Genomic DNA, 11,977 nt, shown 5'->3' with positions numbered 1-11,977 from the left:
AAAACTACAAAGAACTGAGCAATCATATTTGGAGGCAAAATTCGCAATCTTTGAGAATACTCTGACAGAACCCAACTACAGCGTTGGGTGGGAATTTTCAGATTTTGTGAAAAAAAATAATCTAAGTTTTCTGAAAATTTTTTGAAAAAAAATCACAAAAAATGTCATATCTCGAAAACTACAAGGATTTGAACAGTCATATTTAGAGGCAGGATTTTTATCTCCTTAGAGTATTTCTGACAGCACCCAACTACAGGGTTGGTAACTTCAAGTTTTGAAATTACTTCAATTGAAATTTCTGAAAAATTTTGAAAAAATCTCAAAATCGTCTTATCTCGTTAACTAAAATGATCGGGTATTCACAATTGGAGGCCAAATTCGCCAACCCTAATTCGATATTGCTTAATTTAAACTCGGTAGAATAACCACTAAAATCAAATTGGGAAATCGAAAAAAAATCTTAAACATTGAAATATACGATATAGCTTAAACATTCAAAAATAATACGTTGAAAAAGCTTAAACATGGCGAGATAGTGAAGCCCGCATTTAAATATATAATAGATTTAAAAACTACAAATAACTGATAGCTAGCAATATGAATGTAACTTGACAAAATTTGATTGGATAGCTTGTCAAGTGCAGATTTGAGCAAATTCTGAGAGTTATTGATCGCAAACTGGTGAATCCGTTTTAAAAATTTAACTAGATCTAATATAAAATAGTTTCTAAGAAATTTAAAATGCATTAACGTTTATAGAAAATCTAAACTTTACCTGTGCACACAGCCAGATTGGCATATTCGATTGAACTGATGCCCCACAACTTCTTGAATAGCCATAAAACTCCACTTGGTACTGAAAACCAGGCCGCAAACTCCTCACAATTATATTTTCATTGCGATCAACCATATCGCTGCTTGTTTGGTCGACTCTATAAAAGTACCCATCAAGTTTTCCTGTCAATGATGTCACTGCAGTACCAGCATCAGAAACTATGATTGTGACTGACAACTGAGACGAGCGGACCTTCACGTTCGACATATCGGGAGAAGAGGGTAATGAAAATTATTTTATGGCTTCAGTTAAGTGATACAAGAAAAACTACAAAAAACTGATGGTTAGAATTAATAATGTAGCTTAACAAAATTTGATTGCGTAGCTTTACAAGTGCATATTTGAGCAATTTAAGAGAGTTATTCATCGCAAACTCGTGAATCCGTTAAAAAAAAAACAACTAGATCTAAAATCAAACATTTTCTATGAAATTTTAAAAATATTAACTTTTATAGCAAACTTAAACCGTACCTGTGCACAAAGTCATCGTGGCATGGTCAATTGAGCTCATGCCACCATATTTTCCCGAATAGCCATAAACTGCACTTGGTACTGAAAACCAGGCTGCAAATTTCTCACAATGATATTTTCATTGAGATCAACCACTTCGCTGTTCGTTTGACCAACTCTGTAAAAGTACCCGTCAAGTTTTCCGGCCGATGGCGTCACTGCAGTACCAGCATCAGAAGTTATGATTGTCACTGACAACTGAAACGAGAGTATCTTCACGTTCAACATATCGGGAGCAGATGGTACTAAAATATATTTTTGATTTCAGTTAAGTGATACAAGAAAAATTACAAAATAGTGATAGTTAGCATTAAGAACGTAAATTGACAAAGGTTGATAGGATAGCTTGTCAAGCGCAGGTTTGAGCAGTTTCTGAGAGCTATTGATCGTAAACTCGTGAATCCGTTTTAAGAAATCAACTAGATCTAATATAAAGTAGTTTCTTTGAAATTTGAAAATTATTAAATTTAATAGCAAAATTAAACTGTACCAGTAGTGCACACAGTCAGATAACCATGATCGATTGAGCTCATGCCGCCACATTTTCTTGAATAGCCATAAAATTCCACTCGGTACTGAAAACCAGGCCGCAAATTTCTCACAAGGATATTTTCATTGAGATCAACTACATCGCTGTTCATTTGACCGACTCTGTAAAAGTACCCGTCAAGTTTTCCGGCCGATGGCGTCACTGCAGTACCAGCATCAGAAGTTATGATTGTCACTGACAACTGAAACGAGAGTATCTTCACGTTCAACATATCGGGAGCAGATGGTACTAAAATATATTTTTGATTTCAGTTAAGTGATACAAGAAAAATTACAAAATAGTGATAGTTAGCATTAAGAACGTAAATTGACAAAGGTTGATAGGATAGCTTGTCAAGCGCAGGTTTGAGCAGTTTCTGAGAGCTATTGATCGTAAACTCGTGAATCCGTTTTAAGAAATCAACTAGATCTAATATAAAGTAGTTTCTTTGAAATTTGAAAATTATTAAATTTAATAGCAAAATTAAACTGTACCAGTAGTGCACACAGTCAGATAACCATGATCGATTGAGCTCATGCCGCCACATTTTCTTGAATAGCCATAAAATTCCACTCGGTACTGAAAACCAGGCCGCAAATTTCTCACAAGGATATTTTCATTGAGATCAACTACATCGCTGTTCATTTGACCGACTCTGTGAAAGTACCCGTCAAGTTTTCCTGCCGATGGCGTCACTGCAGTACCAGCATCAGAAGTTATGATTGTCACTGATAACTGAGATGAGAGTATCTTCACGTTCGGCATATCGGGAGGAGAGGGTACTGAAATTTATTTTTGATTTCAGTTAAGTGATGCAAGAAAAAGTGTAGAATACTCATTTTAAGTGCAGTTTTGTATCTGGTCTATGGCATGAAAAAATTTACCATAAAAATGCGATAGTCCATCGTGATCGTGAATAAATAGTCTCACGAAAATAGCTCGGCGCAGAGAGTTGGAACTTGGTTTGATTTAGAAGTAGTTTTTTAAAAATTCTCTGAACAGCTACTTAAGCTACTTCACATCATTGAAAGTTGAATTGCGCAGATGAGTTCAAGTATTTTTGTGCCTACCGGTGCAATATGTGTTCACAGAAGCTGACACTTGTTTCCTGTAGTAGCTCCTCAGGGTGCCGATAGTGGCCGAAACAGTGACTTCATAAGACTCTCCAGATGTTAATCCAGTTACCGTATAGGGATATTGTTGCCTCGAGTTTGGAAGGGCTGTTTTGATTGTACTGGATGATTGAAAGTTGCTGAGATTTGGATGTCAAAGCTGTCTCCCGCTTCTCCAGTTAAATCTCGAATTGTTACTTTGAATCCACTCTCAGAAGCCGTTAAATCAAAAACTGGAACCTTCGGGGCTAGATAAAACAAATAAGTAGGTCACTCATTCTTAATAAAATGCTTAAGTTTTCTGAACTTTTGTCCTATTAAATTTACGAAAGAAATGTAAAACAATTTTTATATTGTTGATGTTTAGTACAATTTTTATATGAGACTTGATTGATTCTCCAAACTCTTCCAAAACAGAAAAAAGTCCCTTTTTGGAAAAAAAACTCAGCTCTGCGGGCAATTGATGTAGAAAATTCATGGTTGGGTCGCAAATACGATTGTTTCAAAACAATACCAAAGGAAGATCCTTCGGATGCGCAAAATACTGACTCGGAAAAAATAGATGACTAACCCCATCAACGAATCCCGCAAACTCCTCCCAACAATTATGAAATCAAAGTTAATACCTGTACACACGTTGAAGATTATCGTTGTCAATGGGCTACTGATCACTCCGCATTCGCTTAAAAACCCGTAAATTGGAATGTTATAAGCTGTGGCAGGCTCCAGACAGTTCATCGTATTGTCTGCATCCAAAAAAGTCACACCGGAAGATGAATAACCAGTTGTGTTGTCATAGCAGTAACCATCAAGAAAACCAGTTGTCGGAAGGAGAGTCGAATTCGATGCCACAATAGTGATGGTATCAGTTGAAGCTTCAATTTGAGCTCCAGTTACATTTGGAGCTGAGAAAGAAAAAAAGGAAACTAGGCATGATTTATTTCTCAAATTTTATCCAGAATGACATTTTACGAATACTTTACCTTACAGCTGAATTAACTAAAAAATTTTTCTTTTGATGATAGTGGAAATCTAACAGAACTTTTTTTACAGCTAAATTACAGTGAAAAAAAATCAAGAAAAATTAGAGACCAAAATCAGCTCCGTTTATCTAGATTGGATGAAAAATCCCATAAACCCAACAAAAATTTTGATAGTCAAAAACAAAAAATCATGAACTCGAATCATAAGAAAGAAAGAAAGAAAGAAAGAAAGAAAGAAAGAAAGAAAGAAAGAAAGGAAGAAATAAAGAAAGAAAGAAAGAAAGAAAGAAAGAAAGAAAAAGAAATAAAAAAGTCAAGCTTAGTATATATAATGGAAAAAATAAAGTATCGAGAAGCTCTTTGGTTTGTAAGGTTTTTATTTGACAAGGGGTATTGATGCAAAAAGAAAAACAGGCATTTTTAAGCCAGTTGCAAACTTGTTACTGGAGAGCATATCTTGTCACATGTTTATAAAAATAATTGAAAACTAAACTGAAATAGTCATAAGCCAAACAACCAAAGTAATAAGCGAATCGTGAATTATCAAAATTTTGTTGATAAAAAGAAAATACTGTTAATAATTTAAAAAATCCTGTATTCAATTTTACACTTAGAAAGAAGTTACAAATTTGGGTAAAACTTGAACAATGAAACAAAAAATGTTCGATTTCAATGCCTGCTAAGTACTAACACAAGATGATACTGATCAAAAATCATTAAAAATAGCATGCATAGAATGCTTCTTGACTTCATTATATGTTGAAAAAAAATCGACAACGCCCAAAAAACAAGAAAAATGCCACAAACTTGATCGGCTCTAGTTAAAACTATCTACAAAAAAAGAAGAAAAAATTGAAATTCTTCGTCACAGAAGATGACGAAACAAATTAAGGTCTCAAACTAAATTAATGAAATCTTTTATCAAACCTTGAAGCAAGATGAGTTCCATCAAAATAATCTTATTTTTTTTTGTTTAACTTGAATCCAGTTACGACTGCTTTGGAATAGTTTGCATCTCGAAAAATTTGAATAAAATTGCGCAAAAAAACTCTTGCTTTGTAAACCTCATTACCCAGCAGCCATGAAAAACAATTCGAATTTGCTAATGTAAGGTAATAGTTAGGAACGATAGCCTACCTCAAATCTAGTCATCGAGGAAACGTTGTTCTGAGCTCAAAGTTAAAAATACTTTTCACCAGTGATCATTCTTTATAAGATTATGGAGATTTAGAGATTGTCAATTTGGGACATTTAACACGCGACATATTTCATGCTATTAACGCGTCAGCGGAAATTTATTACGTCTCAGAAAAGGTTTTTATATATATTGCTTATTTATATGCTTATTAGTATATGCTTATTTATATGCTTTATAGTCTAGTTATTATATTGCTATATAGAAAATATACATTTTGTACCTTACATAGCGTGTGGGGGAATGTTTTTCAAAAACATTTAAACTGTTGTCCAGTTTTTAAACTTTTTGTCATTTTTTGAAAGCGAACACTACTTTATAGTTCTTAAAAAGCATTTGAAACATTTTGGGCTTTGCTTTGGTATGAGCAGTCTTGTTCCGAATAAAACTTTTGGAACCTGATCTAAACTATATTTTGTTATTGGTTGTAAATTGGATATTTTATCACTATAAAATATTTAATATTAACCAATCATGATCCATCTAACTAACAACCCACTTATTTGTAAGTGCTGAAATTACTTGTAATTTCAGCACCAGAGAGATATGAATTTAACTTAGAAAGTAGTTACCTCTCCAAGAGAACTTCAACAATCGCAACAAGCCAGTAAACTCTAGATCTATTGAGCCCAGCAGAGACTAGTTAAACACCCTGAGACTAGTAGATATTAGAGCAAGATTAGGATCGGTATTAGACTAAGAAGTTGCAAGAATCTATCCGGCCGAAAATAAGATAGCGTGACGAGCAGACGGTGTACCCTATCCGAAATTACTCTATGAGCCAAGCAATAAGCTTAACTCACTTTAATGGAATTCTGTTTGTTTGCTTATAGTTAAAACTGAAAATAATCTAGAAATGAGAAAAAAAAAACAATTCCAAAAAAAACTTAATTTTAATTTCAAACTCGAAGATTAAAACTGTACTTTAAACAATTTCAAAAAACCACTCTAATTATAAACAAAAAAACCGGAATCAGTACCCTTCCGTTGCAATTTGCATGGTTTTTCCTCCGCAATCTTAAATATTTGGTCACGGAATTCGCAATTTTGGTCGCAGTTTTAATCATGGATTCCAGAGCTTTTGTTTTAACCAATGGTCGCGGAATCTGAAGCCAAAAATAAAATCAAAGGAATGCAGAATTGGTGATAACGATTTTTGAGGTACAAAACAATTAAATTTCAATTTGCTTAAGGTACACACCTAGGCTTCGTACTGATTTTTTTTGTGAATAATTCTTTCGCATCGACTTAGTGTTTTACAATTGGCATGGAAAAAAGCAGAGTAAAAAAGATCAAATATATTTGCCTTAGTTAGGCTTTGTAATATCATAAAACTGTTTATATTCGCATAGTAAAAATGTTATGCGAGGTAGAGAGAAACGCAAAGCGTGCTGAGTCTTGTACGAACTGGTCTGCTCATAGAGCAAAAGAATTTCGAAAATCATAAAATTATATATACATCATGTAAATAAATGCAAACCCGTGCAAGCAGAGACAGATCTGGAGACAGTTCGACTGTCGGGGCAGAGCTTGTTTGCAGCTGTAACAGTTACTGAAAATTTTCTTCCAGAGTTCAGACCTCCAATCACGTAGGGAAGTTCAGATTGAAGCACGGTAACTTTTTGAAAGTCGTTGTCATCTATGTCCACTTCATATTGAATATTAGACGATGAGTTTCTACTGCTGTTCAAAAGAAGCGATGTAGTGCCATAGGAAACCAGTGAAACTTCCGGTGTCTTCGGAACTATAAAATCAGAAGAGCATTACGGTTGGTTATTTCTATCAAAAAAATTTGCTATAATTATTATTGAAAAAGGTTTTGGATCAAAAGTTAACAGCCACCCTCCTCCCCTTCTCTCATCATCGTCCTAAAGCGATATAGACGAGAATCAAGCTCATGTACCTCTGCCAGAGGATTCTGACGATGAAAATCGGGATAAAACAAATCCTGGTCTTCGACTAGTCGATTTCAAAAACCACGCAACCCAAGGCCGACTAACTGTACCGTCTAATCTTTTTCTTTTTATAGGATGTTTATATGGTATAGGATGTACCAGAGGTTTTATTCGAGTTTCAATTGTAAGAAAAAAGCTGGAATTTGAAAACCTCCTCTCCCTAAACGTCTCAAAAGACACTATTTCCAAATTCAAGACTCCAAAAAAAAGAAAGAAAACTGTCAGACCGTTGAAGGTTTTATTTGCTCACACTGTAACAAAATCAGTTTTTGAAGATACAATTGTTCAACAATCAAGAAATTAAAATCAACTCGAATTCACACTGGCAAACCAAATTAAAAGAGAACAAAACTTAGCTCTACAAAAACGCCAAAAAGTTTTTATTACGTCCTTCCCTCCTCATAAGTCGCTTTGAAATAGCGTCCCATCACCATTACCAATATGCTACAGGTGCTTTTAAACTAATCAACCTACAACTCGATTTGTTCAAGCAGCTATCGTAGCTGCAAAAATGCAGACACCAACGTTGTATTCCTATACGGAGCAGACCCACAAAAAATGTTTTAACGACATAAACTGCATCAATCAGATGCAAAAGATAAATAAAAAGCTGAGGATTTAAAATCAGTCACTCAAATCTCAGCAGGAGAGAAAAATTTTCGAAACTCTTCAAAAAATTCAAATAATTTTTTATCGGCCTTCGTATTTTCATTGTGATAAAACTTTATAAAGTTCGATTAATTTTTACTATTTATGCTCAATCACCTTACAGAGACTTACGTTACCACCTACTGTGATTTAGCGCCATCACAAGACGACATATTAACGATACACTCTTGTCTTTGTTAAGACTTTATGATATGAATTCAATTTGTTAATTTTATAATTTCACATTTTTGATGCCCTATTTTGATACACGTAAAAACTCACCCCATTAGAAGCGTGGACGTTCTGAATCAACTTCAGTACCTCCTTTTTCCCCTGGATAATATCAGCATAAATGCAGACGAATTACGTCAATATAAATTATTTGGTTTATATTACCAAAAATGCTGATTGCGAATATGGAAGTTAACCGAATATGGTTATTTAAGTAAACTAACAGCATAAATCTAAGAAGCAAGCGTGAGAAAACAAGATTAGTCCAATCAACAAACTTTTGGAACGTGTTTAATATCGATTGTCAGTCTTCAAATCAGGGGCGGATCTAGTATTTTCTCGAGGGGGGGGGGCGGATTTACAAAAAAAATCGCAAATTTTCTGCGCCGCAGGCAAATTTTTGAAAAAACAGTCAAAAAAGCCGTTTTTGGGCACTTTTTGAAAAATTTTGACAAAAAAAATCGCGTTTTTTTTGGCGCGCGCTCCCCCTCAAAGTAGTATATATTGGCGCCAAAGGCGCCTTTAGAAAAATTTTAGGGTCGGTCGGCCAAAAATGGATTTCTGAAAAAGTATCAAAGGGGGGACCCTTTGGGTCGGCAGGGGGTCGAATCCCTAAGGAGGGAGCGTCCGCCCCCCCCGCCCCCCCTAAATCCGCCCCTGCTTCAAATAGAAAGCGAAAAGATGCCAAATCATTGGCTTGTCGATTTTTGTTTCTAAAGCGCAAAACAAAACAACAGTCAATTTTGCTCAAGGCTTTCTTTAGCTTAAACGGTCTTCTAATTTATTAATTCCCAGCTCCTCCCAACCCTCTGGCCAATAAAAATTTATTGTATCAAAAACGATAAATCTCATCAGTGAATAAAATACTTTAGCTTAAATATAAAATCCAGCCTCATAACATACATTCTCTTCATAATATTTTGTCAATCCATAATAATCTTTTATTGATGATTTTTGTGCCAGAAAAATAATATATTGGAAAAAATAAAAACTTTAAGGGTAGATCAAAGATTTAGTTCTATTATTAAAAAAAAAATCTGAGCAATAGGTAGAAAGAACCTTATATTGTACTAGCAGCGATTTGGTTGATCGTATTAGTTCACGCCAGCTAGCCCAGTTTTTAGAATGCGTAAATTTAAAATTTTTAGCAAAAATATATAAACTACATGTGCTTAGGCTATCATGCGGTGGCTCTTCTAAACAGTATACCCAGACCACATTTATGTACAGCCACTCAAAAATACGGATAATTACAGGAAAAAAGCCAACAAATATATTTTTTTTAAATCAATGATAAAATTCTGTTCAAAATGCAGTAGAATTTAATCGAAATTTCAGTTTTGCAAATTCTTACATGCAAATTTGACTGATAAGCTGGTTAACTCAGACCAGCTTTTCTCGCCACTGAGACAACTTTTGAACTTCCTTTTAGAATCAGAATCAGCCAGCTCCACTTTTTAGAGGTCTAATTTTCATATGAGTTCAATTGTCCTGATTACTATGTCAATTCTACCGGAACTCCAAGACCAGCTCTGTTTTGAGGTGTGTTCATGATGTTGCGTCACGTCAAAAATACCTCATCAGCTATATAACAAAATTGACCAGGATTATTATATATTATATATAAATCTACTCATCTGAAACGTCTACGTCCAATAACGTATACAAAGTAGGTTATTATTTAACTTCATCAAAATACTGATTTTTTTGTCTTCTCTTACGCTGTGTGCAATTCAAAATGAATTCATGCAGTTTCAAAACAGTATGAAATCACTTTGACCTATGACTAACTTTAATTTAGAAAAACTACAGGCCAAAGTGAACAATCTCTTCCCTTACTAGACCAGGTGAACCATCTCCTCTAGAAATTAAATGACAAATTCAAGCCATAAGGCCTACTTGTGCTATGCTCAAATCTCATTGGCTGAGAGTTATTACTTTTAACCAAGTGCACTATCTCCTTCCTAAATTGATTTAGGGGGCAGATTGTTCACTTGGTCGGAAATACAACTTTGACAAGGAAGCTGCAACTCGCATGAAATGGTCAAAAATTTGGCACCATAACGTTCAATTGAGACGTGCGAATTTGGCTAGGAAACATTGTATTTTTAGAACACAAGCAACGCTTGGGAGCGGCGGTCAAGTGTTTACTTCTTCGCCTATCATCTAAATGTCGGATGTTCGCGGCTCACCATGATTCGTGCTCTTTGCTTGGGGGTGAGTAAGCTTTACCCAGGCCAAAAAATGCAAATAGCTCTCAAACTGGGACGAAACAGCGGTTCTGCGTAAATAGCTGAACATCTTATATGTTGGTCCTTTCCTTAGTGAATAAACCATCTTAAATGTCCATTACAATACTGTGACTGACGTTGAGTGTTATTAACTGACGTTGTTAGGCCCATAAATGTACGATTCGATCATAGAGACACAAAAACGCATTTGATTTAAGTTGTATTCAAAAAATAGGCTTAAAAATATCTATTTAACTCAGGTAAAATGAATTTTATTCTCTAAATCATTTGCGTTTCTTCTTTGGACAAACAATTTCATTTCCTACAAAATAAAAAGTCATTTCTAATTGTCAATATTTGGTGCCATTTTTGAAAGAGTTCCAAGCGCCTTGCATTCTCCACACGCTGAAAGCATAGCTGAGTCTCTCCTGCTGAATGTAACTGCAAGCTGGAGGAGCTCTCAGGTCAAGTTCATTACATTGCAACACTTGGTAAAGAAACTCAATATACTTGCATGCCAACTTCAATGTCTGAATTTTACTCAGCTTATCCGAAGGAAGGGTCGGAATTATTGCTCTCAATTGCTGAAACGTCTCATTTAACGACTGCGTTCTTTGTCTTTCTCTTATATTGGCCAACGCTCTTTGCTGCTGCAACTCTTCATAAGATGTCGCTGACGCCGCTGGTGAATTTGAAATCTTTGAACCCTTGTCACCTTCGCGAGACATTCGAGCTCGTTTTTCACTGCTCGATTCTAGACTATCGTCATTTTCGTTCATATGTCGGCCATTCTCGGCTTCTTTCTTGCATGTGATTGGTCGTTTGCGGTGATTGGAGGTCAATATGGGCATTTCGGGAGTGGCGTCCTGTTGGAGCACTGCTTTCGTGGCGGGGTAACACTGATCGTTTTGGGTGACGTTATTGTTTCCGAGATCGATTGTCGAGTCGTAATTAAGGTTGCAATCTGGGAAAAGCGACTCCATCTTGAAGTCTCTGACAAATCTTCGCGGACGAATAAGACGATCACGGCAAAAAACGCAGGTTTCCTTGAATAACTCGATTATGGAAATGCAATGTTGAAGATTCAATCTAGGTTGAGATCTAACTGATTTATTAATGCAAATAGATTAGATTGTTATCTGTGCACCCAGTTTCCTCTTTTTCAAATAAGAGTGCCAAGTGTCTGGTTGCTTTGTACCCTCTGGGTGACTGATCAGTTATATTATTGACTGTGTAGGGGAGAGACGAAATAGGGCGATAAGTTGATTGCGGGTGAAACACAGGTGAGTTGTGTAGTTTTGCGTTTCATGTGGCCTTTCACTGATTAGAGAGGGCGCAATTATAACTCAGACACTGTGGCGCCAACAACACATGGCGTGTTTCCAGAATGTTTCCAGAATAGTTGTGGATTGGTAGAAAAGCAAAGCACGGGAATGCAAGCTTTGCTATGATAGGTGACCCCTAATGCATTAAAATACAAAAACCAGGCGAATATGATTTGGTTTGAGAGTAAAATTGTACCGAAACTGGTAGCAAAACTATAAAATAGATCCCGAAAACCTGCGTTTTAATTTATGCTGGCCTAATTCTTTTCTGGTGGAATATTTAGAATGCCTTTATTTCTAGCTGGGACGTTAATTAAAGCCAGAAGTGTTAATAGAAGTATCGTGGCTTTTGCTAAATCCATTAGTAGTTTTCCTAACTTTCTTCTAAAATTATTAAGCCCGTGAGTTTACCCCAATGATAAT

This window comes from Symsagittifera roscoffensis, chromosome 4 (assembly GCF_963678635.1).
Source record: "Symsagittifera roscoffensis chromosome 4, txSymRosc1.1, whole genome shotgun sequence".
Lineage (NCBI taxonomy): Eukaryota > Metazoa > Xenacoelomorpha > Acoela > Convolutidae > Symsagittifera > Symsagittifera roscoffensis.
This window is presented reverse-complemented; position numbering follows the sequence as displayed.